The sequence below is a fragment of the Scyliorhinus canicula genome, chromosome 13 (assembly GCF_902713615.1).
Source record: "Scyliorhinus canicula chromosome 13, sScyCan1.1, whole genome shotgun sequence".
Lineage (NCBI taxonomy): Eukaryota > Metazoa > Chordata > Chondrichthyes > Carcharhiniformes > Scyliorhinidae > Scyliorhinus > Scyliorhinus canicula.
The window spans coordinates 36,715,236-36,742,891 of record NC_052158.1 but is presented as its reverse complement, the minus strand read 5'-3'; the positions used below and the strand labels follow the sequence as shown (position 1 = coordinate 36,742,891).

General features: G+C 46.2%; 17 non-coding genes across 17 annotated transcripts; all 17 read left to right on the top strand.

Moving 5' to 3' along the window:
• The first annotated feature begins 618 nt into the window (after nt 1-618).
• trnah-gug lies at nt 619-690 on the top strand. Its single transcript has one exon. It is a non-coding gene; the product is annotated as a tRNA-His (tRNA).
• Nucleotides 691-1,795: 1,105 nt separating this feature from the next.
• trnan-guu lies at nt 1,796-1,869 on the top strand. The gene has a single exon. It is a non-coding gene; the product is annotated as a tRNA-Asn (tRNA).
• Nucleotides 1,870-2,761: 892 nt separating this feature from the next.
• trnah-gug lies at nt 2,762-2,833 on the top strand. The gene has a single exon. It is a non-coding gene; the product is annotated as a tRNA-His (tRNA).
• Nucleotides 2,834-3,938: 1,105 nt separating this feature from the next.
• Nucleotides 3,939-4,012, top strand: trnan-guu. Its single transcript has one exon. It is a non-coding gene; the product is annotated as a tRNA-Asn (tRNA).
• An 892-nt stretch (nt 4,013-4,904) lies between these two features.
• Nucleotides 4,905-4,976, top strand: trnah-gug. The gene has a single exon. It is a non-coding gene; the product is annotated as a tRNA-His (tRNA).
• A 1,104-nt stretch (nt 4,977-6,080) lies between these two features.
• On the top strand, nt 6,081-6,154 carry trnan-guu. Its single transcript has one exon. It is a non-coding gene; the product is annotated as a tRNA-Asn (tRNA).
• An 892-nt stretch (nt 6,155-7,046) lies between these two features.
• On the top strand, nt 7,047-7,118 carry trnah-gug. The gene has a single exon. It is a non-coding gene; the product is annotated as a tRNA-His (tRNA).
• A 1,105-nt stretch (nt 7,119-8,223) lies between these two features.
• On the top strand, nt 8,224-8,297 carry trnan-guu. The gene has a single exon. It is a non-coding gene; the product is annotated as a tRNA-Asn (tRNA).
• An 891-nt stretch (nt 8,298-9,188) lies between these two features.
• On the top strand, nt 9,189-9,260 carry trnah-gug. The gene has a single exon. It is a non-coding gene; the product is annotated as a tRNA-His (tRNA).
• Nucleotides 9,261-10,365: 1,105 nt separating this feature from the next.
• Nucleotides 10,366-10,439, top strand: trnan-guu. The gene has a single exon. It is a non-coding gene; the product is annotated as a tRNA-Asn (tRNA).
• Nucleotides 10,440-11,330: 891 nt separating this feature from the next.
• trnah-gug lies at nt 11,331-11,402 on the top strand. Its single transcript has one exon. It is a non-coding gene; the product is annotated as a tRNA-His (tRNA).
• A 1,105-nt stretch (nt 11,403-12,507) lies between these two features.
• On the top strand, nt 12,508-12,581 carry trnan-guu. The gene has a single exon. It is a non-coding gene; the product is annotated as a tRNA-Asn (tRNA).
• A 10,005-nt stretch (nt 12,582-22,586) lies between these two features.
• On the top strand, nt 22,587-22,660 carry trnan-guu. The gene has a single exon. It is a non-coding gene; the product is annotated as a tRNA-Asn (tRNA).
• An 891-nt stretch (nt 22,661-23,551) lies between these two features.
• trnah-gug lies at nt 23,552-23,623 on the top strand. The gene has a single exon. It is a non-coding gene; the product is annotated as a tRNA-His (tRNA).
• A 1,105-nt stretch (nt 23,624-24,728) lies between these two features.
• On the top strand, nt 24,729-24,802 carry trnan-guu. Its single transcript has one exon. It is a non-coding gene; the product is annotated as a tRNA-Asn (tRNA).
• Nucleotides 24,803-25,695: 893 nt separating this feature from the next.
• On the top strand, nt 25,696-25,767 carry trnah-gug. Its single transcript has one exon. It is a non-coding gene; the product is annotated as a tRNA-His (tRNA).
• A 1,102-nt stretch (nt 25,768-26,869) lies between these two features.
• trnan-guu lies at nt 26,870-26,943 on the top strand. The gene has a single exon. It is a non-coding gene; the product is annotated as a tRNA-Asn (tRNA).
• Nucleotides 26,944-27,656: the final 713 nt, after the last annotated feature.

Here is a 27,656-nt window from a genome sequence, read left to right as displayed (position 1 = left end):
AAAGAGGGTGAGACGGCGAATGAGATACGCGCCAAAGTGCAACTGGTCTGTGGGCGGAGAAGTTCAATCGGGGAACTAGAGAGATAGTTTGTTTTCACTGACAATATTCAGGAATGAGAGGACAGGGATACAGGGTGAAATAGTTTCAAAAAACAGCAGCGGACGACGTTACCAAGTTCCTCCGCAGAATACACGTAACACAGCACGTTGATCATGGCCAACCCAGAGACGCTGCTAATCTTTTGACAATCTGGCAGACTTTAACATGGCCAATCCATCGAACCTTCACATAGGTGGACTGTGGGAGGTAACTCGAAAACGCGGAGAAAACCGATGCAGACACCGGGAAATCGTCCAAATACCATCTGTTGTGGTTGAATATCGAAATTGTTATGTTTTACATATTATAGCGGTTGCTTTGTTATTTTTATGAGCCTCGGTTAAAGTGTATATATCCTCGTTGCAGGAACATTATTATGGAACCAAGATTAAGGCATCCAAACTGTGTATCTACTAAAGCTGTAATCAGAGTCATTAAATGTGGGCCATGATAGATTTCGAACGGCTGATGACCAAGTACATCGACAGTTGCAGGTTATCTCGACAGTAACGTGTGGCGCCGTGATCGTATAGTGGTTAGTACTCTGCGTTGTGGTCGCAGCAACCTCGGTTCGAATCCGAGTCACGGCAGCGATAAGGGGGTGTGTTTTTCTGAAATGAACGGATGAGGAATTTTCTGTGCAAATGACTCTTTAAAACGGGTTGAGAGCTGAGTGCATGTTTGTGCTCCTGTTTGATGGTCAGGAATTCAAACTGTTGTAAAAACGAGATTCTCCTCAGCTTCCAGTTTTATATTTTAACTCGTCTCATGAATCATAATACCCCGGTTCTTTTCTTTTTGGAAGTGAAAACAGTCTCAATTTGCTGCTTCAGATTCTACGGCAATTCACCCAACATTTTCAAGATCTCAAACAAATACCCACTGAATCTTCTTCATACGCGGAATGTAATCTTGTTCTCGATAGTCTCTCCATATAAATGAATTTCCTGACATCTGGTCATGATGCAATGAGGAGGAGTTGGCAGAATTTTGGGAAATAGAGGCACTTGGCAGTGGACAAAACGGAAACGAAGCGACAGCCGAAAATCAAGCACCAATTTTGTGAATGTTGCGAAACACTTCGAGAAACACAATCCGAGGAGAACATATGGCGCTGCCCGACTGATCAGCACAGTATGAAATCTGACAACAGCAGGTTAAATTCCAACATGTTTGTTTCAAAGACTAGCTTTTGGAGCACTGCTCCTTCCTTCTGAGGAAGACTTCTGTCAGACGTCTGGAAAGTCTTTCGACTGTGCTCACGGCAGTCCATCGCCGGCATCAACCACATCACGAATGATCAGCGACAGTCACGACACATTTCCCTTGTTTGGAATGATTCGAAAATTAGCTGATATTTAGAAACTAAGAAAACCGTATTACTGCACATCAGAAAATACAGTTTAATATTGATATCTGGAAACAGAAAATACAACATTGGCTCGAATGTAGAAGGCTGGAGGCGCGTTATTGAGAGCTTCGGATAATGGTGTCGTCGTCGATCTGTGACACAGTCGCGCTGGCTTGAAACACAGACTCCGTTCTCTCCACACAGATGCTGTCAGACCAGCTGAGATTGCCCAGCCTTTTGTGTTTTTGTTCCAGATTGATGCATCAGCAATAATTTGCAATGACGATGTTGACAAGGTGACACTATTTCCATTACAAGTTGGCATGTTGAATGGAGCACTTGGCGTCTCTGTGGCGCAATCGGTTAGCGCGTTCAGCTGTTAACCGAAAGGTTGGTGGTTCGATCCCACCCAGAGACGAGTTGTTGTTCCAAACCTGGATTATGTGTTTTTTACACTTTCTTCCTCTGTGTGATGGAACCATCCACCTTGGCGGTTTTTATATTACATTCCACATTGACTTGATTTCTTTCCTCCGGTTCCAATATTAAACACGCCAAATGCGGTCATTCTGATTTTAAATAGTCAGTTCTTACCAAAAGTGTTAATCAATATTCATTTTTACAACCATAGAGAGATATTCACCCCAATAACAACAGTGGGACGAAAGGGCCTCCATTTTTCTCTTTGGAACAAAGAGGGTGAGACGGCGAATGAGATACGCGCCAAAGTGCAACTGGTCTGTGGGCGGAGAAGTTCAATCGGGGAACTAGAGAGATAGTTTGTTTTCACTGACAATATTCAGGAATGAGAGGACAGGGATACAGGGTGAAATAGTTTCAAAAAACAGCAGCGGACGACGTTACCAAGTTCCTCCGCAGAATACACGTAACACAGCACGTTGATCATGGCCAACCCAGAGACGCTGCTAATCTTTTGACAATCTGGCAGACTTTAACATGGCCAATCCATCGAACCTTCACATAGGTGGACTGTGGGAGGTAACTCGAAAACGCGGAGAAAACCGATGCAGACACCGGGAAATCGTCCAAATACCATCTGTTGTGGTTGAATATCGAAATTGTTATGTTTTACATATTATAGCGGTTGCTTTGTTATTTTTATGAGCCTCGGTTAAAGTGTATATATCCTCGTTGCAGGAACATTATTATGGAACCAAGATTAAGGCATCCAAACTGTGTATCTACTAAAGCTGTAATCAGAGTCATTAAATGTGGGCCATGATAGATTTCGAACGGCTGATGACCAAGTACATCGACAGTTGCAGGTTATCTCGACAGTAACGTGTGGCGCCGTGATCGTATAGTGGTTAGTACTCTGCGTTGTGGTCGCAGCAACCTCGGTTCGAATCCGAGTCACGGCAGCGATAAGGGGGTGTGTTTTTCTGAAATGAACGGATGAGGAATTTTCTGTGCAAATGACTCTTTAAAACGGGTTGAGAGCTGAGTGCATGTTTGTGCTCCTGTTTGATGGTCAGGAATTCAAACTGTTGTAAAAACGAGATTCTCCTCAGCTTCCAGTTTTATATTTTAACTCGTCTCATGAATCATAATACCCCGGTTCTTTTCTTTTTGGAAGTGAAAACAGTCTCAATTTGCTGCTTCAGATTCTACGGCAATTCACCCAACATTTTCAAGATCTCAAACAAATACCCACTGAATCTTCTTCATACGCGGAATGTAATCTTGTTCTCGATAGTCTCTCCATATAAATGAATTTCCTGACATCTGGTCATGATGCAATGAGGAGGAGTTGGCAGAATTTTGGGAAATAGAGGCACTTGGCAGTGGACAAAACGGAAACGAAGCGACAGCCGAAAATCAAGCACCAATTTTGTGAATGTTGCGAAACACTTCGAGAAACACAATCCGAGGAGAACATATGGCGCTGCCCGACTGATCAGCACAGTATGAAATCTGACAACAGCAGGTTAAATTCCAACATGTTTGTTTCAAAGACTAGCTTTTGGAGCACTGCTCCTTCCTTCTGAGGAAGACTTCTGTCAGACGTCTGGAAAGTCTTTCGACTGTGCTCACGGCAGTCCATCGCCGGCATCAACCACATCACGAATGATCAGCGACAGTCACGACACATTTCCCTTGTTTGGAATGATTCGAAAATTAGCTGATATTTAGAAACTAAGAAAACCGTATTACTGCACATCAGAAAATACAGTTTAATATTGATATCTGGAAACAGAAAATACAACATTGGCTCGAATGTAGAAGGCTGGAGGCGCGTTATTGAGAGCTTCGGATAATGGTGTCGTCGTCGATCTGTGACACAGTCGCGCTGGCTTGAAACACAGACTCCGTTCTCTGCACACAGATGCTGTCAGACCAGCTGAGATTGCCCAGCCTTTTGTGTTTTTGTTCCAGATTGATGCATCAGCAATAATTTGCAATGACGATGTTGACAAGGTGACACTATTTCCATTACAAGTTGGCATGTTGAATGGAGCACATGGCGTCTCTGTGGCGCAATCGGTTAGCGCGTTCGGCTGTTAACCGAAAGGTTGGTGGTTCGATCCCACCCAGAGACGAGTTGTTGTTCCAAACCTGGATTATGTGTTTTTTACACTTTCTTCCTCTGTGTGATGGAATCATCCACCTTGGCGGTTTTTATATTACATTCCACATTGACTTGATTTCTTTCCTCCGGTTCCAATATTAAACACGCCAAATGCGGTCATTCTGATTTTAAATAGTCAGTTCTTACCAAAAGTGTTAATCAATATTCATTTTTACAACCATAGAGAGATATTCACCCCAATAACAACAGTGGGACGAAAGGGCCTCCATTTTTCTCTTTGGAACAAAGAGGGTGAGACGGCGAATGAGATACGCGCCAAAGTGCAACTGGTCTGTGGGCGGAGAAGTTCAATCGGGGAACTAGAGAGATAGTTTGTTTTCACTGACAATATTCAGGAATGAGAGGACAGGGATACAGGGTGAAATAGTTTCAAAAAACAGCAGCGGACGACGTTACCAAGTTCCTCCGCAGAATACACGTAACACAGCACGTTGATCATGGCCAACCCAGAGACGCTGCTAATCTTTTGACAATCTGGCAGACTTTAACATGGCCAATCCATCGAACCTTCACATAGGTGGACTGTGGGAGGTAACTCGAAAACGCGGAGAAAACCGATGCAGACACCGGGAAATCGTCCAAATACCATCTGTTGTGGTTGAATATCGAAATTGTTATGTTTTACATATTATAGCGGTTGCTTTGTTATTTTTATGAGCCTCGGTTAAAGTGTATATATCCTCGTTGCAGGAACATTATTATGGAACCAAGATTAAGGCATCCAAACTGTGTATCTACTAAAGCTGTAATCAGAGTCATTAAATGTGGGCCATGATAGATTTCGAACGGCTGATGACCAAGTACATCGACAGTTGCAGGTTATCTCGACAGTAACGTGTGGCGCCGTGATCGTATAGTGGTTAGTACTCTGCGTTGTGGTCGCAGTAACCTCGGTTCGAATCCGAGTCACGGCAGCGATAAGGGGGTGTGTTTTTCTGAAATGAACGGATGAGGAATTTTCTGTGCAAATGACTCTTTAAAACGGGTTGAGAGCTGAGTGCATGTTTGTGCTCCTGTTTGATGGTCAGGAATTCAAACTGTTGTAAAAACGAGATTCTCCTCAGCTTCCAGTTTTATATTTTAACTCGTCTCATGAATCATAATACCCCGGTTCTTTTCTTTTTGGAAGTGAAAACAGTCTCAATTTGCTGCTTCAGATTCTACGGCAATTCACCCAACATTTTCAAGATCTCAAACAAATACCCACTGAATCTTCTTCATACGCGGAATGTAATCTTGTTCTCGATAGTCTCTCCATATAAATGAATTTCCTGACATCTGGTCATGATGCAATGAGGAGGAGTTGGCAGAATTTTGGGAAATAGAGGCACTTGGCAGTGGACAAAACGGAAACGAAGCGACAGCCGAAAATCAAGCACCAATTTTGTGAATGTTGCGAAACACTTCGAGAAACACAATCCGAGGAGAACATATGGCGCTGCCCGACTGATCAGCACAGTATGAAATCTGACAACAGCAGGTTAAATTCCAACATGTTTGTTTCAAAGACTAGCTTTTGGAGCACTGCTCCTTCCTTCTGAGGAAGACTTCTGTCAGACGTCTGGAAAGTCTTTCGACTGTGCTCACGGCAGTCCATCGCCGGCATCAACCACATCACGAATGATCAGCGACAGTCACGACACATTTCCCTTGTTTGGAATGATTCAAAATTAGCTGATATTTAGAAACTAAGAAAACCGTATTACTGCACATCAGAAAATACAATTTAATATTGATATCTGGAAACAGAAAATACAACATTGGCTTGAATGTAGAAGGCTGGAGGCGCGTTATTGAGAGCTTCGGATAATGGTGTCGTCGTCGATCTGTGACACAGTCGCGCTGGCTTGAAACACAGACTCCGTTCTCTCCACACAGATGCTGTCAGACCAGCTGAGATTGCCCAGCCTTTTGTGTTTTTGTTCCAGATTGATGCATCAGCAATAATTTGCAATGACGATGTTGACAAGGTGACACTATTTCCATTACAAGTTGGCATGTTGAATGGAGCACTTGGCGTCTCTGTGGCGCAATCGGTTAGCGCGTTCGGCTGTTAACCGAAAGGTTGGTGGTTCGATCCCACCCAGAGACGAGTTGTTGTTCCAAACCAGGATTATGTGTTTTTTACACTTTCTTCCTCTGTGTGATGGAATCATCCACCTTGGCGGTTTTTATATTACATTCCACATTGACTTGATTTCTTTCCTCCGGTTCCAATATTAAACACGCCAAATGCGGTCATTCTGATTTTAAATAGTCAGTTCTTACCAAAAGTGTTAATCAATATTCATTTTTACAACCATAGAGAGATATTCACCCCAATAACAACAGTGGGACGAAAGGGCCTCCATTTTTCTCTTTGGAACAAAGAGGGTGAGACGGCGAATGAGATACGCGCCAAAGTGCAACTGGTCTGTGGGCGGAGAAGTTCAATCGGGGAACTAGAGAGATAGTTTGTTTTCACTGACAATATTCAGGAATGAGAGGACAGGGATACAGGGTGAAATAGTTTCAAAAAACTGCAGCGGACGACGTTACCAAGTTCCTCCGCAGAATACACGTAACACAGCACGTTGATCATGGCCAACCCAGAGACGCTGCTAATCTTTTGACAATCTGGCAGACTTTAACATGGCCAATCCATCGAACCTTCACATAGGTGGACTGTGGGAGGTAACTCGAAAACGCGGAGAAAACCGATGCAGACACCGGGAAATCGTCCAAATACCATCTGTTGTGGTTGAATATCGAAATTGTTATGTTTTACATATTATAGCGGTTGCTTTGTTATTTTTATGAGCCTCGGTTAAAGTGTATATATCCTCGTTGCAGGAACATTATTATGGAACCAAGATTAAGGCATCCAAACTGTGTATCTACTAAAGCTGTAATCAGAGTCATTAAATGTGGGCCATGATAGATTTCGAACGGCTGATGACCAAGTACATCGACAGTTGCAGGTTATCTCGACAGTAACGTGTGGCGCCGTGATCGTATAGTGGTTAGTACTCTGCGTTGTGGTCGCAGCAACCTCGGTTCGAATCCGAGTCACGGCAGCGATAAGGGGGTGTGTTTTTCTGAAATGAACGGATGAGGAATTTTCTGTGCAAATGACTCTTTAAAACGGGTTGAGAGCTGAGTGCATGTTTGTGCTCCTGTTTGATGGTCAGGAATTCAAACTGTTGTAAAAACGAGATTCTCCTCAGCTTCCAGTTTTATATTTTAACTCGTCTCATGAATCATAATACCCCGGTTCTTTTCTTTTTGGAAGTGAAAACAGTCTCAATTTGCTGCTTCAGATTCTACGGCAATTCACCCAACATTTTCAAGATCTCAAACAAATACCCACTGAATCTTCTTCATACGCGGAATGTAATCTTGTTCTCGATAGTCTCTCCATATAAATGAATTTCCTGACATCTGGTCATGATGCAATGAGGAGGAGTTGGCAGAATTTTGGGAAATAGAGGCACTTGGCAGTGGACAAAACGGAAACGAAGCGACAGCCGAAAATCAAGCACCAATTTTGTGAATGTTGCGAAACACTTCGAGAAACACAATCCGAGGAGAACATATGGCGCTGCCCGACTGATCAGCACAGTATGAAATCTGACAACAGCAGGTTAAATTCCAACATGTTTGTTTCAAAGACTAGCTTTTGGAGCACTGCTCCTTCCTTCTGAGGAAGACTTCTGTCAGACGTCTGGAAAGTCTTTCGACTGTGCTCACGGCAGTCCATCGCCGGCATCAACCACATCACGAATGATCAGCGACAGTCACGACACATTTCCCTTGTTTGGAATGATTCGAAAATTAGCTGATATTTAGAAACTAAGAAAACCGTATTACTGCACATCAGAAAATACAGTTTAATATTGATATCTGGAAACAGAAAATACAACATTGGCTCGAATGTAGAAGACTGGAGGCGCGTTATGGAGAGCTTCGGATAATGGTGTCGTCGTCGATCTGTGACACAGTCGCGCTGGCTTGAAACACAGACTCCGTTCTCTCCACACAGATGCTGTCAGACCAGCTGAGATTGCCCAGCCTTTTGTGTTTTTGTTCCAGATTGATGCATCAGCAATAATTTGCAATGACGATGTTGACAAGGTGACACTATTTCCATTATAAGTTGGCATGTTGAATGGAGCACTTGGCGTCTCTGTGGCGCAATCGGTTAGCGCGTTCGGCTGTTAACCGAAAGGTTGGTGGTTCGATCCCACCCAGAGACGAGTTGTTGTTCCAACCCGGATTATGTGTTTTTTACACTTTCTTCCTCTGTGTGATGGAATCATCCACCTTGGCGGTTTTTATATTACATTCCACATTGACTTGATTTCTTTCCTCCGGTTCCAATATTAAACACGCCAAATGCGGTCATTCTGATTTTAAATTGTCAGTTCTTACCAAAAGTGTTAATCAATATTCATTTTTACAACCATAGAGAGATATTCACCCCAATAACAACTGTGGGACGAAAGGGCCTCCATTTTTCTCTTTGGAACAAAGAGGGTGAGACGGCGAATGAGATACGCGCCAAAGTGCAACTGGTCTGTGGGCGGAGAAGTTCAATCGGGGAACTAGAGAGATAGTTTGTTTTCACTGACAATATTCAGGAATGAGAGGACAGTGATACAGGGTGAAATAGTTTCAAAAAACAGCAGCGGACGACGTTACCAAGTTCCTCCGCAGAATACACGTAACACAGCACGTTGATCATGGCCAACCCAGAGACGCTGCTAATCTTTTGACAATCTGGCAGACTTTAACATGGCCAATTCCTCGAACCTTCACATAGGTGGACTGTGGGAGGTAACTCGAAAACGCGGAGAAAACCGATGCAGACACCGGGAAATCGTCCAAATACCATCTGTTGTGGTTGAATATCGAAATTGTTATGTTTTACATATTATAGCGGTTGCTTTGTTATTTTTATGAGCCTCGGTTAAAGTGTATATATCCTCGTTGCAGGAACATTATTATGGAACCAAGATTAAGGCATCCAAACTGTGTATCTACTAAAGCTGTAATCAGAGTCATTAAATGTGGGCCATGATAGATTTCGAACGGCTGATGACCAAGTACATCGACAGTTGCAGGTTATCTCGACAGTAACGTGTGGCGCCGTGATCGTATAGTGGTTAGTACTCTGCGTTGTGGTCGCAGCAACCTCGGTTCGAATCCGAGTCACGGCAGCGATAAGGGGGTGTGTTTTTCTGAAATGAACGGATGAGGAATTTTCTGTGCAAATGACTCTTTAAAACGGGTTGAGAGCTGAGTGCATGTTTGTGCTCCTGTTTGATGGTCAGGAATTCAAACTGTTGTAAAAACGAGATTCTCCTCAGCTTCCAGTTTTATATTTTAACTCGTCTCATGAATCATAATACCCCGGTTCTTTTCTTTTTGGAAGTGAAAACAGTCTCAATTTGCTGCTTCAGATTCTACGGCAATTCACCCAACATTTTCAAGATCTCAAACAAATACCCACTGAATCTTCTTCATACGCGGAATGTAATCTTGTTCTCGATAGTCTCTCCATATAAATGAATTTCCTGACATCTGGTCATGATGCAATGAGGAGGAGTTGGCAGAATTTTGGGAAATAGAGGCACTTGGCAGTGGACAAAACGGAAACGAAGCGACAGCCGAAAATCAAGCACCAATTTTGTGAATGTTGCGAAACACTTCGAGAAACACAATCCGGGGAGAACATATGGCGCTGCCCGACTGATCAGCACAGTATGAAATCTGACAACAGCAGGTTAAATTCCAACATGTTTGTTTCAAAGACTAGCTTTTGGAGCACTGCTCCTTCCTTCTGAGGAAGACTTCTGTCAGACGTCTGGAAAGTCTTTCGACTGTGCTCACGGCAGTCCATCGCCGGCATCAACCACATCACGAATGATCAGCGACAGTCACGACACATTTCCCTTGTTTGGAATGATTCGAAAATTAGCTGATATTTAGAAACTAAGAAAACCGTATTACTGCACATCAGAAAATACAGTTTAATATTGATATCTGGAAACAGAAAATACAACATTGGCTCGAATGTAGAAGGCTGGAGGCGCGTTATTGAGAGCTTCGGATAATGGTGTCGTCGTCGATCTGTGACACAGTCGCGCTGGCTTGAAACACAGACTCCGTTCTCTCCACACAGATGCTGTCAGACCAGCTGAGATTGCCCAGCCTTTTGTGTTTTTGTTCCAGATTGATGCATCAGCAATAATTTGCAATGACGATGTTGACAAGGTGACACTATTTCCATTACAAGTTGGCATGTTGAATGGAGCACATGGGCTCTCTGTGGCGCAATCGGTTAGCGCGTTCGGCTGTTAACCGAAAGGTTGGTGGTTCGATCCCACCCAGAGACGAGTTGTTGTTCCAAACCTGGATTATGTGTTTTTTACACTTTCTTCCTCTGTGTGATGGAATCATCCACCTTGGCGGTTTTTATATTACATTCCACATTGACTTGATTCTTTCCTCCGGTTCCAATATTAAACACGCCAAATGCGGTCATTCTGATTTTAAATAGTCAGTTCTTACCAAAAGTGTTAATCAATATTCATTTTTACAACCATAGAGAGATATTCACCCCAATAACAACAGTGGGACGAAAGGGCCTCCATTTTTCTCTTTGGAACAAAGAGGGTGAGACGGCGAATGAGATACGCGCCAAAGTGCAACTGGTCTGTGGGCGGAGAAGTTCAATCGGGGAACTAGAGAGATAGTTTGTTTTCACTGACAATATTCAGGAATGAGAGGACAGGGATACAGGGTGAAATAGTTTCAAAAAACAGCAGCGGACGACGTTACCAAGTTCCTCCGCAGAATACACGTAACACAGCACGTTGATCATGGCCAACCCAGAGACGCTGCTAATCTTTTGACAATCTGGCAGACTTTAACATGGCCAATCCATCGAACCTTCACATAGGTGGACTGTGGGAGGTAACTCGAAAACGCGGAGAAAACCGATGCAGACACCGGGAAATCGTCCAAATACCATCTGTTGTGGTTGAATATCGAAATTGTTATGTTTTACATATTATAGCGGTTGCTTTGTTATTTTTATGAGCCTCGGTTAAAGTGTATATATCCTCGTTGCAGGAACATTATTATGGAACCAAGATTAAGGCATCCAAACTGTGTATCTACTAAAGCTGTAATCAGAGTCATTAAATGTGGGCCATGATAGATTTCGAACGGCTGATGACCAAGTACATCGACAGTTGCAGGTTATCTCGGCAGTAACGTGTGGCGCCGTGATCGTATAGTGGTTAGTACTCTGCGTTGTGGTCGCAGCAACCTCGGTTCGAATCCGAGTCACGGCAGCGATAAGGGGGTGTGTTTTTCTGAAATGAACGGATGAGGAATTTTCTGTGCAAATGACTCTTTAAAACGGGTTGAGAGCTGAGTGCATGTTTGTGCTCCTGTTTGATGGTCAGGAATTCAAACTGTTGTAAAAACGAGATTCTCCTCAGCTTCCAGTTTTATATTTTAACTCGTCTCATGAATCATAATACCCCGGTTCTTTTCTTTTTGGAAGTGAAAACAGTCTCAATTTGCTGCTTCAGATTCTACGGCAATTCACCCAACATTTTCAAGATCTCAAACAAATACCCACTGAATCTTCTTCATACGCGGAATGTAATCTTGTTCTCGATAGTCTCTCCATATAAATGAATTTCCTGACATCTGGTCATGATGCAATGAGGAGGAGTTGGCAGAATTTTGGGAAATAGAGGCACTTGGCAGTGGACAAAACGGAAACGAAGCGACAGCCGAAAATCAAGCACCAATTTTGTGAATGTTGCGAAACACTTCGAGAAACACAATCCGAGGAGAACATATGGCGCTGCCCGACTGATCAGCACAGTATGAAATCTGACAACAGCAGGTTAAATTCCAACATGTTTGTTTCAAAGACTAGCTTTTGGAGCACTGCTCCTTCCTTCTGAGGAAGACTTCTGTCAGACGTCTGGAAAGTCTTTCGACTGTGCTCACGGCAGTCCATCGCCGGCATCAACCACATCACGAATGATCAGCGACAGTCACGACACATTTCCCTTGTTTGGAATGATTCGAAAATTAGCTGATATTTAGAAACTAAGAAAACCGTATTACTGCACATCAGAAAATACAGTTTAATATTGATATCTGGAAACAGAAAATACAACATTGGCTCGAATGTAGAAGGCTGGAGGCGCGTTATTGAGAGCTTCGGATAATGGTGTCGTCGTCGATCTGTGACACAGTCGCGCTGGCTTGAAACACAGACTCCGTTCTCTCCACACAGATGCTGTCAGACCAGCTGAGATTGCCCAGCCTTTTGTGTTTTTGTTCCAGATTGATGCATCAGCAATAATTTGCAATGACGATGTTGACAAGGTGACACTATTTCCATTACAAGTTGGCATGTTGAATGGAGCACATGGCGTCTCTGTGGCGCAATCGGTTAGAGCTTTCGGCTGTTACTCGAAAGGTTGGTGGTTCGATCCCACCCAGAGACGAGTTGTTGTTCCAACCCTGGATTATGAGTATTTTACACTTTCTTCCACTGTGTGATGGAATCGTCCACCTTGGCGGTTTTTATATTACATTCCACATTGACTTGATTTCTTTCCTCCGGTTCCAATATTAAACACGCCAAATGCGGTCATTCTGATTTTAAATAGTCAGTTCATACCAAAAGTGTTAATCAATATTCATTTGAACTACTATCGAGAGATATTCACCCCAATAACAACAGTGGGACGAAAGGAACAACATTTTTCTCTTTGGCAGTAACGTGTGGCGCCGTGATCGTATAGTGGGGTAGTCGCGCTGGCTTGAAACAGATTCCGTTTTCTCCCCACAGATGTTGTCAGACCAGCTGAGATTGCCCAGCCTTTGGTGTTTTTGTTCCAGATTGATGCGTCAGCAATAATTTGCAATGACGATGTGGACAAGATGAGACTATTTCCATTATAAATTGGCACGTTCAGTGAAGCATTCGGCGTGTCTGTGGCACAATCGATTAGCGCGTTGGGTTGTTAACCGGCAGGTTGGTGGTTCGATCCCACCCAGAGACGAGTTGTTGTTCCACCCCAGTATAACGTGTTTTTTACACTTTGTTCCTCTGTGGGATCGAATCGTCCACCTTGGTGGTTTTTATATTACATTCCACATTGACTTGATTTCTTTCCTCCGGTTCCAATATTAAACACGCCAAATGCGGTCATTCTGATTTTAAATAGTCAGTTCTTACCAAAAGTGTTAATCAATATTCATTTTTACAACCATAGAGAGATATTCACCCCAATAACAACAGTGGGACGAAAGGGCCTCCATTTTTCTCTTTGGAACAAAGAGGGTGAGACGGCGAATGAGATACGCGCCAAAGTGCAACTGGTCTGTGGGCGGAGAAGTTCAATCGGGGAACTAGAGAGATAGTTTGTTTTCACTGACAATATTCAGGAATGAGAGGACAGGGATACAGGGTGAAATAGTTTCAAAAAACAGCAGCGGACGACGTTACCAAGTTCCTCCGCAGAATACACGTAACACAGCACGTTGATCATGGCCAACCCAGAGACGCTGCTAATCTTATGACAATCTGGCAGACTTTTACATGGCCAATCCATCGAACCTTCACATTGGTGGACTGTGGGAGGTAACTCGAAAACGCGGAGAAAACCGATGCAGACACCGGGAAATCGTCCAAATACCATCTGTTGTGGTTGAATATCGAAATTGTTATGTTTTACATATTATAGCGGTTGCTTTGTTATTTTTATGAGCCTCGGTTAAAGTGTATATATCCTCGTTGCAGGAACATTATTATGGAACCAAGATTAAGCCATCATTGATTTGATTTCTTTCCTCCGGTTCCAATATTAAACACGCCAAATGCGGGCATTCTGATTTTAAATAGTCAGTTCTTACCAAAAGTGTTAATCAATATTCATTTGAACTACCATAGAGAGACATTCACCCCAATAACAACAGTGGGACGAAAGGGCCTACATTTTTCTCTTTGGATCAAAGAGGGTGAGACGGGGAATGAGATGCGCGCTAAAGTGCAATTTTTGACAATCTGGCAGACTTTAGCATTGCCAATCCATCGAACATTCACATCTGTGGACTGTGGGAGGGACCTCGAACACGCGGTGAAAACCGATGCAGACACCGGGAGATCGTCCAAATACCATCTGTTTGGAATGAATATTGAAATTGTTATGTATTACATATTATGGCGGTTGTTTCGTTATTTTTATGAGCCTCCGTTAAAGTGTATATATCCTTGATGCAGGAACATTATTATGGAACCTGGATTAAGGCATCCGAACTGTTTATCTACTAAAGCTGTAATTAGAGTCATTAAATGTGGGCTATGATAGATTCCGAAAGGCTGCTGACCAAGTACATCGACAGTTGCAGGTTATCTCGGCTGTAAAGTGTGGCGCAGTGATCGTACAGTGGTTAGTACTCGATTCGAATCCAAACCACGGCAGCGATAAGGGTATGTGTTTTTCCCAAATGAACGGATGAGGAATTTTCTGTGCAAATGACTCTTTCAAACGGGTTGAGAGCTGAGTGCATGTTTTTCTTTTAATATACAATTTTATTGAGGTAGTTTTTGGCTTTATAAACAGTTACAGACATCATCAGAAAGAAAGGAAAAAAGGCAAAAATGTGCAAACATCCATGTACTTTCAATACTTCAATCATAACATATTGCACAAGCCCGCTCCTCTCCCACCCGTACTACCCGCCATATTTTCCCTCCTACTCCACTCTACCACCCCCCCCCCCCCCCCCCCCCCCCCCCCCCCTCCACCCCACCCAACCCCCTGCTGATGCTCACTCTCCCGCAAAGAAGTCAATAAATGGTTGCCACCTCCGGGTGAACCCCTGCACAGATCCCCTCATGGCGAACTTAATTTTCTCCATACCCAGGAAACTCGACATGTCCGCAAGCCACCACTCAGTCTTCAGGGGCTTTGAGTCCCTCCACGCAAATAGTATTCATCGCCGGGCTATCAGGGAAGGAAAGGCCAAAACATCAGCCTCTTTCTCCCCCTGGACCCCCGGGTGCTCCGAAACCCCAAAAATTGCCACCCCTGGACTCATCACCACCCTTGTTTTTAGCACCCGGGACATGACCCCCTCAAATCCCTCCCAGTACCCCCTCAGTTTGGGCATGCCCAAAACATGTGCACGTTGTTCGCTGGTCCTCCCGTGCACCTAGCGCATTTGTCCTCTATCCCGAAGAATTTGCTCATCCAAGCCACCGTCATATGGGCCCGGTGAACGACCTTAAATTGAATCAGCCCGAGCCTAGCACATGTCGCGGTCGAATTTACCCTACTCAGGGCCTTTGCCCACAGCCCATCCTCCATTTCCCCGCCTAGCTCCTCCTCCCATTTAAGTTTCAGTTCCTCTGCCTCATGAGCACCTTATATATACCCGAGACTCTACCCTCCCCTTCTTCCCTCCTAGAGACTATTCTGTCGAGGATCCCCATTGGCGGGAGGCATGGGAAAGATGGGACCTGTCTACGAACAAAGTCCCGCAACTGTAGGTATCTAAAATAATTTCCCCTTACCAGACCAAATTTCTCCTCCAAGCTCCTCAACCTCGCAAAGCTCCCTTCCAGGAACATATCACCCACCCTTCCCGCCCCCGCCCGCCGCCATACTTGCAACCCCCCATCCATACTCCCAGGGGCAAACCGATGGTTGTCACAGATTGGCGCCCTGACAGACGCCCCCATCTCCCCCACATGCCTCCTCCACTGGCCCCATATCCGCAGGGTCGCCACCACTACCGGGCTGGTGGTCTACTTGGTCGGCGGCAGCGGTAGAGGTGCCGTGACCAGGGCTACCAAGCTGGAGCCCCTGCACGAAGCCGCCTCCACCCACTCCCAAATAGACCCCGTACCCACCATCCACTTCCTTATCATAGCGATGTTGGCCGCCCAGTAATAATTGATCAGACTTAGCAAAGCCAGCCCTCCCTCGCTGCGGTTTCTCTCCAACATCGCCTTCTTCACCCGCGGGGACTTTCCCGCCCTGACAAAGCTCATGATCAGCCTGTTAACTCTTTTGAAGAAGGACTGTGGGATAAAGATCGGGAGGCACTGAAAAATAAACAAAAATCAAGGGAGGATTGTCATCTTTACAGTCTGCACCCTCCCTGCCAGCGACAGCGGGAGTGCATCCCATCTCCGAAACTCTCCCTTCATTTGCTCCACCACCCTGGCCAAATTTAACTTGTGCAGCCTGCCCCAGTCTCGTGCCACCTGGATTCCCAAATACCGTAAATTTTCCTCAACCAGCCTAAACGGTAGCCCACTCAATCTGTTCTCCTGGCCCGTTGCCTGGACCACAAACATTTCACTCTTGACCGTATTTAATTTGTATCCTGAGAACTGGCCGAACTTCCTCAGCATTCCCATTATAGTTCCCATCCCGGCCACTGTGTCCGACATACAGGAGCAGGTCGTCTGCATAAAGAGAAACCCTATGTTCAACCCCGCCCCTCACCATCCCCTTCCAACCCTCTGCGGCTCTCAGCGCAATCGCCAGCGGCTCTATGGCCAGCGTAAACAGCAGCAGGGAGTGCGGGCAGCCCTGTCTGGTCTCTCGGTACAACCTAAAATACTCCGACACTTCTCTGTTGGTCCTGACGCTGGCCCTTGGGCCCTGATATAATAGTTTGATCCAATCCACCAATCGCTCCCCGAACCCAAACCGTCCGAGCACCTCCCATAGGTAGTCCCACTCCACCCAGTCAAAGGCCTTCTCGGCGTCCATTGCCATCACTACCTCCACCTCCCTACTCACTGGGGGCATCATTATCACATTAAGTAATCTTCTCAGGTTGGCCGCCAGCTGCCTACCTTTCACAAACCCCGTTTGATCCTCCCCAATCACCTCCGGTACACAGTCCTCCATTCAACCCGCCAGTACCTTTGCCAGGAGCTTGGCGTCTACATTAATCAGGGAGATTGGCCTGTAGGACCCGCACGCCTCCAGGTCTTTACCCCGCTTCAATATCAGTGATATGGTGGCTTGTGACATTGTCGGCGGCAGGGTCCCTCTGTCCCTTGCATCATTAAAAACCCTCGCCAAGACCGGGCCCACCAGCTCAGAGAAATTCCTATAAAACTCTACTGGGTATCCATCCGGCCCCAGGGACTTCCCCGACTGCATGGCCTTAAGGCCCCCCAATACCTCCTCTACTCTAATCGGGGCCCCCAGCTCTTCCACTCACCCCCCCCCCCCCACCTACTGTTGGGAATGTTAACCTGTCCAGAAACCTTTTCATCCCCTCCGATTCTTCCGGCAGCTCCAAAGTATACAGCTTACGATAGAAGTCCCGGAATACCGTATTCAATTCTGCCAGGTCCTCCACTTTGCGCCCCCCCCCCACCATCTCTCACTCTACCTATTTCCCTGGCCGCCTCCCTCCTCCTGAGTTGCTGCGCTAACAGTCTGCTAGCCTTTTCCCCATGCTCGTACACCACTCCCCTCGCCTTCCTAAGCTGTTCCACGGCCCTGCTGGTGGATAGAGCCGCCAGTTCCGCCTGTAGTCTCTGCCTCTCCCTGAGTAAAACCTCCCCCGCGGACTCCGCATGCTCTTCATCTATCCGACCCATTTCCCTGACCAATCTATCCATCTCTGCCCGGTCTGCCTTGGCTCTGTGGGCCCCAATTGAAATCAGCTCCCCCCGCACTACTGCCTTTAGCGCCTCCCACAGGGTCGCCGCTGAGACCTCCCCCGTGTCATTCACCTGCAGGTAATTTTGCATACATCTCCAAAGCCTCTCACAGATCCCCTCCTCCGACAGCAGTCCCACATCTAGCCTCCATTGCGGGCGTTGATAGCTCGCTCCCCCGAACTGCAGGTCCACCCAATGCGGGGTATGGTCTGAAATGGTAATTGCTGAGTATTCCGTGTTCTTTACCTCCCCCATACAGTCCCTGCTTAGTACAAATAAATCTATCCTGGAATATACTTTATGGATGTGCGAGTAAAACGAGTAGCCCCTTCCTGTTTGCTGTCTATCTCTCCAGGGGTCCACTGCCCCCATTTGCTCCATAAACCCTTTCAGCTCCCTTGCCATTGCTGAGAGTCTACTCGTTCTGGGACACGACCGATCCAAAGTCCGGTCAAGGACCATGTTAAACTCCCCTCCCATTATTAGCCTGCGAGAATCCAGGTCCGGGATCTTCCCCAGCACTCTTTTAATGAAGTCCATGTCATCCCAGTTTGGGGCATATATATTCACCAGCACCACTCTTCTCCCCTCCAGTCTGCCGCGTACCATCAGGTATCTGCCCCTACTGTCTGCGGATATGCCCTCTGCCTCAAATTGCACGCGCTTGTTGATCATGATTGCCACCCCTCTGGACTTCGAGTCCAAGTCCGAGTGGAAGACCTGGCTAATCCAGCCCTTCCGTAGCCTGGTCTGGTCAGACACTTTCAGATGTGTCTCCTGCAACATAATTACGTCCGCCCTCAGGGCCCGCAAGTGCGCGAACACCCGTGCCCTCTTAACCGGCCCATTCAGTCCCTTGACGTTCCAGGTGATCAGCCTGGTCGGGGGGCACATCCCACCCCCCCACCCCGCCGGTCAGCCATAGCCTTTCTCGGGCCGGTCCCTGGCCCGTGCGTCGCACCATTCCTGGCCCGCCCTCTGTCTGCCTCCACCCTCAACCTCCTTTCCACTGCCTATTTCAAGTCCCTCCCCCGTCAACAGAACAAGACCCCCCCCTAACCCCATCCCCCGATACCCCACCCCTGCCATCTACTGGCTGTAACTTCGCCCCCCACCTGACTCCCTTGACTAGCCAATCTGCTAGCCCGGTGACTCAACACTCCGGCGCCTTCCTGTCTCATTCCCATTGTTTCCCCACTTTCCTCCCCACTCCCCGGCGCCCCATCCCCCTCTCCCACCCACTGGGGCATGCCGGCTCCAGTGTCTTCTGCGAGCTTCACAAAAAGTACAAACCAGTCCAAACAGGAAAACAAAAACAGAAAAAAAGAGGAAAAGCACAAAAATAAACCCAAAAAACAAAAACAAAAAAGAAACAAGAGAGACCACAAAAAAAACAAAAAAGGGGGAAAGGTGGGGGGGAGTTTAACCCCCCCAAACCAATGTCCTAGCCTGCGAGAATCCAGGTCCGGGATCTTCCCCAGCACTCTTTTAATGAAGTCCATGTCATCCCAGTTTGGGGCATATATATTCACCAGCACCACTCTTCTCCCCTCCAGTCTGCCGCGTACCATCAGGTATCTGCCCCTACTGTCTGCGGATATGCCCTCTGCCTCAAATTGCACGCGCTTGTTGATCATGATTGCCACCCCTCTGGACTTCGAGTCCAAGTCCGAGTGGAAGACCTGGCTAATCCAGCCCTTCCGTAGCCTGGTCTGGTCAGACACTTTCAGATGTGTCCCCTGCAACATAATTACGTCCGCCCTCAGGGCCCGCAAGTGCGCGAACACCCGTGCCCTCTTAACCGGCCCATTCAGTCCCTTGACGTTCCAGGTGATCAGCCTGGTCGGGGGGCACATCCCACCCCCCCACCCCGCCGGTCAGCCATAGCCTTTCTCGGGCCGGTCCCTGGCCCGTGCGTCGTGCCATTCCTGGCCCGCCCTCTGTCTGCCTCCACCCTCAACCTCCTTTCCAGTGCCTATTTCAAGTCCCTCCCCGTCAACAGAACAAGACCCCCCCCCCCCTAACCCCATCCCCCGATACCCCACCCCTGCCATCTACTGGCTGTAACTTCGCCCCCCACCTGACTCCCTTGACTAGCCAATCTGGTAGCCTGGTGACTCAACACTCCGGCGCCTTCCTGTCTCATTCCCATTGTTTCCCCACTTTCCTCCCCACTCCCCGGCGCCCCATCCCCCTCTCCCCCCCACTGGGGCATGCCGGCTCCAGTGTCTTCTGCGAGCTTCACAAAAAGTACAAACCAGTCCAAACAGGAAAACAAAAACAGAAAACAAGAGGAAAAGCACAAAAATAAACCCAAAAAAAAATAAAAAAGAAACAAGAGAGACCACAAAAAAACAAAAAAGGGGGAAAGGTGGGGGGGGGTGGTTAACCCCCCAAACCAATGTCCATGAACAAAGGAAAGAGTCCCAAATGTTCCGCTTGGCCCCTTTGGCCCAGCAAACCGTTGAGCAGCAGTCCAGTCACATTCAGCGTTCCTTCCCATAGTAATCCTCGGGCCCTAATTCGCGTCCTTGGGGCCTCCTTTCAGGACCAGCCCCAGGTCCCTCACAAAATCCATCTCTTCTTCGGGCTCGGAGAAGTAGTGGTGTTGACCCTGGTGCGTGACCCATAGATGAGCTGGGACCAGCAGACCAAACTTCACGTGCTTCTTGAACAGCACCTCCTTGACATTCTTAAAGGCTGCTCGCCGCTGAGCCACCTCCTGGCTTAGGTCCTGATAAATGCGGAGAACACTGTTGTTCCACGTGCTGCTCCTGGTGCTCTTTGCCCACTGCAGCACCCGCTCCTTGTCCATGAACCTGTGGAACCTAATCACCATCGGGCGGGGGGGGGGGGGGTCCGCCCAGCCGCCCCTGCCTTGCCTGCACTCTGCGTGCCCCCTCCAGCTCCGGCGGTCGCGGAAAGGCTTCGGCCCCCATCAGCTGCTTCAGCAGGTCTGCTACAAATGCTGCAGCTCAGATCCCTCAGCCCCCTCCGGGAGACCGACCATCCTCAGATTATTCCTGCGGACACTATTCTCCAGCTCCTCCACTCTGTCCAGCAGTCTTCTCTGCCGCTCTTACAGGCCGTCAACTTCTAGCGCTGCAACCATCTGCGCATCCGCCTGCTCCTCCACCGCCTCTCCCAGCTCCTTAACTTTAACATCCTGCGTGTCCAGCCTCTGGTTCAGCTGATCCACCGCTTTCTGGATTGGGTCCAAGCTGTCCCGCTTCAGCGCTTCAAAACTGGAATTCATTACCTGGAGTATGTTATCCAGCGCCTGCTGGATTGCTGAGTCCAGGGTCCGTGAGTCCGCCATCTTAGGTCCTTGTCTCTGTCCCTTTTTCTCAATCTTTTTCTGCCTTCTGGACTCTCGCTGTTCCATATGCCGCAGCCCACTCCTCAGCGCCTTCGCTGAAGCTTTCCTTCGTCCAGCTCCTTAAAATTTTACCTTCTGGGTCTCTGAAGTGGGTCCAAGTTGTCCTGCTTCAGCAACTCCAAAACTTATTTTCTTCTCCTGGACGAAGGAAGGTCCGTGGGTCCGCCATCTTACTTTCCAGGTCCGTTTCCTCTGCTCCTTGCCTCCGTATCTCTCTCTCTCTTCCCCTACCTGCTGGCCTCCCATGTTTCCATCGCTGTCAGCCCGCTCTCCAGCCCTTTCGCGGCAGCCTTTTTGCAGCCCCCGAGGTCCCGCTATCGCGGGGAATCAGCTCCAAAACACCGCCAGAGTGAGAGCCCCGCCGAATGTGAGGCTCACTCAGGCATCGCCGCCACTGGAAGTCCAGCTGAGTGCATGTTTGTGCACCTGTTTGATGGTTTAGAATTCAAACTGTTGTGAAAACGAGATTCTCCTCAGCTTCCGGTTTTATATTGTAACTAGTCCCATGAATCAAAATACCCCGGTTCTTTTCTATTTAGAAGTGAAAACAGTCTCAATTAGTTGCTTCAGATTCTACGCAATTCACCCTAAATTTTCAAGATCTCAAACAAATACCTACTGAATCTTCTTCATACGCCGAATGTAATCTTGTTCTCGATAGTCTCTCCATATAAATGAATTTCCTGACATCTGGCCATGATGCAATGAGGAGGAGTTGGCAGAATTTTGGGAAATAGAGGCACTTGGCAGTGGACAAAACGGAAACGAAGCAACAGCCGAAAATCAAGCACCAATTTTGTGAAAGTTGCGAAACACTTCGAGAAACACAATCCGGGGAGAACATATGGCGCTGCCCGACTGATCAGCACAGTATGAAATCTGACAACAGCAGGTTAAATTCCAACATGTTTGTTTCAAAGACTAGCTTTTGGAGCACTGCTCCTTCCTTCTGAGGAAGGCTTCTGTCAGACGTCTGGAAAGTCTTTCGACTGTGCTCACGGCAGTCCATCGCCGGCGTCAACCACATCACGAATGATCAGCGACAGTCACGACACATTTCCCTTGTTTGGAATGATTCGAAAATTAGCTGATATTTAGAAACTAAGAAAACCGTATTACTGCACATCAGAAAATACAGTTTAATATTGATATCTGGAAACAGAAAATACAACATTGGCTCGAATGTAGAAGGCTGGAGGCGCGTTATTGAGAGCTTCGGATCATGGTGTCGTCGTCGATCTGTGACACAGTCGCGCTGGCTTGAAACACAGACTCCGTTCTCTCCACACAGATGCTGTCAGACCAGCTAAGATTGCCCAGCCTTTTGTGTTTTTGTTCCAGATTGGTGCATCAGCAATAATTTGCAATGAGGATGTGGACAAGGTGACACTATTTCCATTATAAGTTGGCATGTTCAAAGGAATATTTGGCGTCTCTGTAGCGCAATCGGTTAGCGGGTTCGGCTGTTAACCGAAAGGTTAGTGGTTCGATCCCATCCAGAGACGAGTTGTTGTTCCACGCCAGAATTATGTGTTTTTTTACACTTTGTTCCTCTGTGTGATCAAATCATCCACCTTTGTGGTTTTTATTTTATATGCCACATTGATTTGATTTCTTTCCTCCTGTTCCAATATTAAACACGCCAAATGCGGTCATTCTGATTTTAAATAGTCAGTTCTTCCCAAAAGTCTTAATCAATATTCATTTGAACTACCATAGAGAGATATTCACCCCAATAACAACAGTGGGACGAAAGAGCCCACATTTTTCTCTTTGGAACAAAGAGGGTGAGACTGCGAATGAGATACGCGCCAAAGTGCAACTGGTCTGTGGGCGGAGAAGTTCAATCGGGGAAATAGAGATAGTTTCTTTTCACTGACAATATTCAGGAATGAGAGGACAGGGATACAGGGTGAAATGGTTTCAAAAAACAGCAGCGGAAGACGTGACCAAGTTCCTACGCAGAATACGCGTAACACAGCACGTTGATCATGGCCAACCCAGAGACACTGCTAATCTTTTGACAATCTGGCAGACTTTTACATGGCCAATCCATCGAACCTTCACATAGGTGCATCATGGGAGGGAACTCGAACACGTGGAGGAAACCGATGCAGACACCGGGAGATTGTCCAAATACCATCTGTTGGGGATGAATATTGAAATTGTTATGTATAACATATTATAGCGGTTGCGTTGTTATTTTTATGAGCCTCGGTTAAAGTGTATATATCGTCGTTGCAGGAACATTATTATGGAACCAAGATTAAGGCATCCAAACTGTGTATCTACTAAAGCTGTAATTAGAGTCATTAAATGTGGGCTTTGATAGATTTCGAACGGCTGATGACCAAGTACATCGACAGTTGCAGGTTATCTCGGCAGTAACGTGTGGCGCCGTGATCGTATAGTGGTTAGTACTCTGCGTTGTGGTCGCAGCAACCTCGGTTCGAATCCGAGTCACGGCAGCGATAAGGGGGTGTGTTTTTCTGAAATGAACGGATGAGGAATTTTCTGTGCAAATGACTCTTTAAAACGGGTTGAGAGCTGAGTGCATGTTTGTGCTCCTGTTTGATGGTCAGGATTTCAAACTGTTGTGAAAACGAGATTCTCCTCAGCTTCCAGTTTCATATTTTAACTCGTCTCATGAATCATAATACCCCGGTTCTTTTCTTTATGGAAGTGAAAACAGTCTCAATTTGCTGCTTCAGATTCTACCGCAATTCACCCAACATTTTCAAGATCTCAAACAAATACACACTGAATCTTCTTCATACGCGGAATGCAATCTTGTTCTCGATAGACTCTCCATATAAATGAATTTCCTGAGATCTGGTCATGATGCAATGAGGAGGAGTTGGCAGAATTTTAGGAAATAGAGGCACTTGGCAGTGGACAAAACGGAAACGAAGCGACAGCCGAAAATCAAGCACCAATTTTGTGAATGTTGCGAAACACTTCGAGAAACACAATCCGGGGAGAACATATGGCGCTGCCCGACTGATCAGCACAGTATGAAATCTGACAACAGCAGGTTAAAGTTCAACATGTTTGTTTCAAAGACTAGCTTTTGGAGCACTGCTCCTTCCTTCTGAGGAAGACTTCTGTCAGACGTCTGGAAAGACTTTCGACTGTACTCAGGGCAGTCCAACGCCGGCATCAACAACATCACGAATGATCAGCGACAGTCACGACACATTTCCCTTGTTTGGAATGATTCGAAAATTAACTGATATTTAGAAACTAAGAAAACTGTATTACTGCACATCAGAAAATACAGATTAATATTGATATCTGGAAACAGAAAATACAACATTGGCTCGAATGTAGAAGGCTGGAGGCGCGTAATTGAGAGCTTCGGGTAATGGTGTCGTCGTCGATCTGTGACACAGTCGCGCTGGCTGGAAACACAGACTCCGTTCTCTCCACACAGATGCTGTCAGACCAGCTGAGATTGCCCAGCCTTTTGTGTTTTTGTTCCAGATTGATGCATCAGCAATAATTTGCAATGAGGATGTGGACAAGGTGACACTATTTCCATTATTAGTTGGCATGTTCAATGGAACATTTGGCGTCTATGTGGCGCAATCGGTTAGCGGGTTCGGCTGTTAACCGAAAGGTTGGTGGTTCGATCCCATCCAGAGACGAGTTGTTGTTCCACCCCAGAATTATTTGTTTTTTTACACTTTGTTCCTCTGTGTGATTGAATCATCCACTTTTGTGGTTTTTATTTTATATGCCACATTGATTTGATTTCTTTCCTCCTGTTCCAATTTTAAACACGCCAAATGCGGTCATTCTGATTTTAAATAGTCAGTTCTTACCAAAAGTGTTAATCAATATTCATTTGAACTACCATAGAGAGATATTCACCCCAATAACAACAGTGGGACGAAAGGGCCTACATTTTTCTCTTTGGAACAAAGAGGATGAGACGGCGAATGAGATACGCGCCAAAGTGCAACTGGTCTGTGGGCGGAGAAGTTCAATCGGGGAAATAGAGAGATAGTTTATTTTCACTGACAATATTCAGGAATGAGAGGATAGGGATACAGGGTGAAATAGTTTCAAAAATCAGCAGCGGACGACGTGACCAAGTTCCTCCGCAGAATACGCGTAACACAGCACGTTGATCATGGCCAACCCAGAGACACTGCTAATCTTTTGACAATCTGGCAGACTTTAACATGGCCAATCCATCGAACCTTCACATAGGTGGATCGTGGGAGGGAACTCGAACACGCGGAGGAAACCGATGCAGACACCGGGAGATCGTCCAAATACCATCTGTTGGGGATGAATATTGAAATTGTTATGTATAACATATTATAGCGGTTGCTTTGTTATTTTTATGAGCCTCGGTTAAAGTGTATATATCCTCGTTGCAGGAACATTATTATGGAACCAAGATTAAGGCATCCAAACCGTGAATCAACAAAAGCTGTAATTAGAGTCATTAAATGTGGGCTATGATAGATTTCGAACGGCTGATGACCATGTACATCGACAGTTGCAGGTTATCTCGGCAGTAACGTGTGGCGCCGTGATCGTATAGTGGTTAGTACTTTGCGTTGTGGTCGCAGCAACCTCGGTTCGAATCCGAGTCACGGCAGCGATAAGGGGATGTGTTTTTCCGAAATGAACGGATGAGGAATTTTCTGTGCAAATGACTCTTTAAAACGGGTTGAGAGCTGAGTGCATGTTTGTGCTCCTGTTTGATGGTCAGGAATTCAAACAGTTGTGAAAACGAGATTCTCCTCAGCTTCCAGTTTTATATTTTAACTAGTCTCATGAATCATAATAACCCGGTTCTTTTCTTTTTGGAAGTGAAAACAGTTTCAATTTGCTGCTTCAGATTCTAAGGCAATTCACACACAATTTTCAAGATCTCAAACAAATACCCACTGAATCTTCTTCATACGCGGATTGTAATTTTGTTCTCGATAGTCTCTCCATATAAATGAATTTCCTGACATCTGGTCATGATGCAATGAGGAGGAGTTGGCAGAATTTTGAGAAATAGAGGCACTTGGCAGTGGACAAAACGGAAACGAAGCGACAGCCGAAAATCAAGCACCAATTTTGTGAATGTTGCGAAACACTTCGAGAAACACAATCGGGGAGAACATATGGCGCTGCCCGACTGATCAGCACAGTATGAAATCTGACAACAGCAGGTTAAAGTCCAACATGTTTGTTTCAAAGACTAGCTTTTGGAGCACTGCTCCTTCCTTCTGAGGAAGACTTCTGTCAGACGTCTGGAAAGACTTTCGACTGTGCTCACGGCAGTCCAACGCTGGCATCTCCGCATCACGACTGATCAGCGAAAGTCAAGACACATTTCCCTTGTTTGGAATGATTCGAAAATTACCTGATATTTAGAAACTAAGAAAACTGTATTTTTGCACATCAGAAAATACAGTTTAATATTGATATCTGGAAACAGAAAATACAATATTGGCTCGAATGTAGAAGGCTGGAAGCACGTTATTGAGAGCTTCGGATAATTACGTCGTCGTCGATCTGTGACACCGCCGCGCTGTCTTGAAACACAGACTCCGCTCTCTCACACAGATGGTGTCAGACCAGCTGAGATTGCCCAGCGTTTTGTGTTTTTGTTCCAGATTGATGCATCAGCAATAATTTGCAATGACGATGTTGACAAGGTGACACTATTTCCATTAAAAGTTGGCATGTTCATTGGCGCATTTGGCGTCTCTGTGGCGCAATCGGTTGGCGCGTTCGGCTGTTAACCGAAAAGTTGGTGGTTCGATTCCACCCAGAGACGAGTTGTTGTTCCACTCCATAATTACGTGTTTTTTTACACTTTGTTCCTCTGTGGAATCGAATCATCCACCTTTGTGGTTTTTATATTATATGCCACATTGATTTGATTTCTTTCCTCCGGTTCCAATATTAAACACGCCAAATGCGGTCATTCTGATTTTAAATAGTCAGTTCTTACCAAAAGTGTTAATCAATATTCATTTGAACTACCATAGAGCGATATTCACCCCAATAACAACAGTGGGACGAAAGGGCCTCCATTTTTCTCTTTGGAACAAAGAGGGTGAGACGGCGAATGAGATACGCGCCAAAGTGCAACTGGTCTGTGGGCGGAGAGGTTCAATCGGGGAAAGTCTCATGAATCATAATACCCCTGTTCTTTTCTTTTTGGAAGTCAAAACAGTCTCAATTTGCTGCTTCAGATTCTACGGCAATTCACCAAAATGGAAACGAAGCGACAGCCGAAAATCAAGCACCAATTTTGTGAATGTTGCGAAACACTTCGAGACAACAATCCGGGGAGAATATATGGCGCTGCCCGACTGATCAGCACAGTATGAAATCTGACAACAGCAGGTTAATGTCCAACATGTTTGTTTCCATGACTAGCTTTTGGAGCACTGCTCCTTCCTTCTGAGGAAGACGTCTGGAAAGACTTTCGACTGTGCTCACGGCAGTCCAACGCCGGCATCAGCCACATCACGAATGATCAGC